This window comes from Pteropus medius, unplaced genomic scaffold, assembly GCF_902729225.1.
Source record: "Pteropus medius unplaced genomic scaffold, Ma_sr-lr_union100, whole genome shotgun sequence".
NCBI classification, from domain to species: Eukaryota; Metazoa; Chordata; class Mammalia; order Chiroptera; family Pteropodidae; genus Pteropus; species Pteropus medius.
This window is the reverse complement of record NW_024349505.1, coordinates 590,287-595,063: the sequence shown is the minus strand read 5'-3', so window position 1 is coordinate 595,063 and position 4,777 is coordinate 590,287.

Below are 4,777 nucleotides of genomic sequence, written 5' to 3'. Positions count from 1 at the left end.
TGTATAATTTGCAAGAAATTAGAAGTTCTCGTTATATTATTTGTTTCAGCTTCAGAAGACTAGCCTTGCTAAAATATAAAATGCTTCAGGCATTAGTGGAAAATGAAATACCTCAAGACTTATTCCCAGATGTTTAATGCATTAAGTTCTTAAATGCCATGTAGCAAATATTTGACTTCTTAAACTCCGCATTTACAGAAAACAAAAAGTATAAATATACTAAATGTGTAATACTAAGAACCATGAAATGAAAATAGCCTTTTATATGCTTTAATATTTCCAGTTTTTCTCATTTCTATTTCTCAAAGCTTTTCTAGTTATGCTTGTTTATTAGAATTGAAAGGACAAGTCCTGTGATACTCTTACATCATTCCTTGGATAGTAAGCAACCGCTATGAGCTGGTTGGCAATCTTGGTTTGGGCCAATTTCCATAGACAACAAAGGTTTGTTTTTGTTTTCTTCTATCTAACTTTGTGTTTCCTATTACATCAACATATGGCTTTCCAAACTCTTTTTTTATAACATCACTGAAAACCTATTTCAGACTAGCATAAGAATTGACCTGTCCTTACAAGAATATTCATTGAAAATAGAATAGCACAATGGTAACAAGAAACAGATTGGGGGCAGGGCCAGACATACCTAAGCCTCCATATTGTACACCATTCCCAAGTGTTTCAGTATGGTGGAAAGAGTTTAGAAGATCTGTGTTCAAATTCAATTCACTTACATATGAGTGAGTATATACTGGATTCAATTGTCTTCACAGTAAAGTAAGAATAATATCTAACTCATAAGATTTTTCTAAGGACTAAATCAGATCCAGGAGTAAATACTAAATGTTAGCTATGATTCAATATTCATAATTATGTATATATGAATATATCATGTAAAATTGGTATAAGCTGTTTCCTTCTGACTATTCTCCAGCTCTATAGAAGTATCATCAAGTGTACCCTTTAACAAGCTTATACCAATTTACAATACAACAAAAAGTATGAATAAGCCCATTTCCCAGCTTCTGTACAAACAATGAGTAGTGTTACCTCATATAAACAGTGACTCAGTAGGTCCAATATTAGGTCTTAATTTTTATGATGATGCATGACATAATTTTACATTTATTGACCATTTATATGCTGTCCATGTCATTTGCCTATTCTATAAGGATAGTCTCTTTTTATATTTTAGGATGCATTATATATAAGAAATAGAATTTGTCATTTGTTAAAATACATTTTCTAATTTTTCACTTGTCTTTAATTTTGCTTATAATGTTTCAGGTATATTGAAGCTTCAAATACTCAAGTCATCAAATAAAATCTGCCTTTGAAATAAAAGATTTACTGGTATGTTTGTCTAATATTAAATGATTTGAGAGTTTTTTTCATGTAGTCAATCTGGAATTAATTTTTGTACCATAAGATTTTTTTTTTTTTAATTTTCAAATTGTTGGCCATTTTTCCTCATTTCCTTTTATCAATCTATCTCTTCCCCCACTGATACAAAACTCAACTTTTCTCATATACTACATTATATATTTTTATCATTATAGAATCCTTATTGTACTGACCTTTCCATTTTTCTCATTTTAACTATTTTAATTTTGTCACTTTATTGTGGTAGGCAGAATTCTAAGATGGCCCCCAAGATTCCTAGCTCCTTTTATACATATATCTTCTGCCAGTTATTAAACACTAATCTATGTACTGCTTTAAAAAAGTTTTTCAGGTGTAATTAAGGTCTCAAATCAGCTAATCTTAAAATAGGGAGATGATTCAGGTGAGCCTGACCCAATCACATGAGCTCTTTAAAAGCAAAGTGTTTTCTCTAACTGATCTGGCTGACCACAGAGGAGGAAGTTAGAGAAATGTGCTTAGGTTAGCCTGAAGAAAGCAAATGTCCATCTCATAAACTGCCCACATGGCAAGGAGCAGCAGGCGACATCTAGAGGAGCTGAAAGCGGTCCCAGCTCACAGCTAGATGGACAACAGGGACCTCAATCCTACAACCACAAGGAAATGAATTCTGCCAACAATCAATGACATTGGAAGAGGTCCCTGAACCTAGATCAGAGCTCAACCTGGATGACATCTTTTTATTTTACTTGAATATGGTTGGTATACAATATTATATTAATTATATTAGGTTTCAGTTGTACAGTAGTGATTCAACATTTTTATGCCTTGATTTAAGTTTCATAATACCCTGAGCAGAAAACCCACCCACACCTTGCCAGCCATCTGACCTACAGAACTGTGAGCTAATAAATGTCTTTTAAAGCCACTAAGTTTGTGGTAATTTGTGAAACAGTAATTTTAAAAACTCATATATTTATAATACACTTTCATAATCAATACATCAAAATCCTATGAATTTTTTTCAAACACATTACCTGATCTCATTCATCACACTTCTAGGAGCACTTCAAATTTTTTGAAAATTCAGAAAGAGAAAATGTTATTGACTTTTCATGGTGTTCTCATTTTAAATTTATGGAGTGCTTTGGAGACAGATCTGAATAGCCTAGAGGTTCACTGTCTCCATCCTTTTGGTAGCTTATCAAAGAGTAGGCCGAGTGGATCTGCAGTGGCTCAATGGAAAGAGTAGGCTGGTGATACTAGTTTCAGTGGGCTCCCCTTTCAAACAAGGCCACTTTCTCAACCCTGAAGCTTATACTGTTATGAAATTGCCCTCCCAGAGCACACTGTTTATTAAGATAAGTAGGCTCTCCTATCTATAAGCCTGTACAGTTTTTTTATCAATAAAACCTACGTCATTTGTGCCATTGAGGCAGAGTGTCAGTGACCCCTATGATACAACCTAAGTCTTCCTCACACATTGTTTCTGTAACTCCTAACTTTTCCTGGTTCTCACAAGTCTTCTAATCATAGACCATGAATATGTTGCTATTTAGAGTCGTTTATGTTTCTTAGTTATGTTTTATAATTATTTTTAAATAGATTATTGCTTGTTTTTAGACTACTAAGAACTACAGCTCTCAAAGCTATTATGTTAACTTTTCTAATTATAACTAATCCAAGCTGATATAGAGAAAAACTTTCAGATTTGTCTATTTTCCTTTTGATTTTTATCTGGATACAGTTTCAATGTTTACTAATAATTAAGGTGTAAGTTGATAAAAGAACAAAGTATTCGTATTTTTAAATAGGCCCATTTATCCAGAAATTTCTCAGATCCTGAAAGAATGAATCTATAATGATATCATTCAGACCATAGGCATCTAACTGAGACCTTTTGTGACTCCTTCTAAGACATGTGTGCATGCTGTTGAGGTAGGAGATAGCAAAAACAGGGACCAGTTGTCCTGATCTCTTAAATTCTAAGGGTCAAGTCACTTTATTTTGGAAAGTCTGAGGCTCAGGATTATTCCTCAAGATATACCTTCTCCCTTGCAATGGGATTTGAGGCCTGCTAGTATTTTTATAGCAGGCATCTTGGGGGCTATGGTCCCTTAGCCATTCAAAATCAAATATATCTTCCCACTCCCAAGTCTAAAGAAATTAAAATTTTTTGCTACTCTCTGGGTCTGTCTTTCCCTTAACATCCCAACACTTATTCCCATTGTGCTTTTACTCTCAAAGTTTCCGTTATCTCCATAGCCTTTATGGTGAGATAAAAATGTGAACCCCCTAGATCTTGCAGTGCAATAAAGCAGACTGACCCTGTGCAAGCTCAGCAAGAATTTCAAGGTCCAGAGTCCACACATTAGATGTGTCTTGTTAAGTAGAAAAATTATTTTCTTAATTTGTAGATAAATTTTTCTGGTGTTCATATCACTGTAAGTATAAAAGGCAGTGAACCCACAGTTCTGATGCACAAGTGGCCATGCAGAAGCATGTTTGTGCTCCTGCCACCTTATCTCAAGGATATTCTGGGCTACACTGTTTTGGAGACATTAAAGTGAAAGCAATTTTGAATGGTGACCATGCCATTTTTTTCCCCTCCCCTAACCTCAGATCAGATTCTGTGTTGTGATAGAGATTAGCCCTACTCTGGACTCAAATATCTCACCCTGATATCTATATCTACATATGTATTTTTAATTCAGTCCTCTTCTCACCTCATTTTTCAGCTATTTCTACCCTCCTTTGTATATTGTATAACCTTAACTCTAGACAAAGTACTCTTCTGTTTAACACTAATTCTTAGTTGTTTCCCTCATATTTCTTATCAATAACTGACAAGTTATTGGCCCAGCATGTTTTCCCATAAAATCCTTACCACTCCAACTCCTTCAAACTTTGTGCAAAAAGTAAAGGGGACCCGCTTCCCAGAGCCACCTGTAGACCACTGATTCATCACTCTTTCTCCACTGTCTTTCACTTAAAATTCATACCATTTCCATTGGTTTGAAAAGAGTTAAGATGTAAATGTGTTTTAGAATGCAATACATCAGGATATAAATGTATGATAAATTTATTACCAACAATAATAAAATGATCGACCACAATGAAATGTAAAAACAAGGACTTATTTTTGCAGCAAACACTTGTTACCTATAAAATATTGTGGAATCACCTGGAAATAGTAAGGTTTTTAAACCATATGAAGTTTATATAATAAAAGCATAAAGTTATTCTTTATAATGTTTTCAATAGAAATTATCTGTAAATTATATAAGTAACCATTTAGTATGAATATATAAATAAGCATAATGCTCTCTTTAATTTTTCTAACAATGTATTATGGTTTGATGCTTTAAAGAAAAAAATCATTTAAACAGACAATAGATTCCAGGAAGACAGGTTGTAA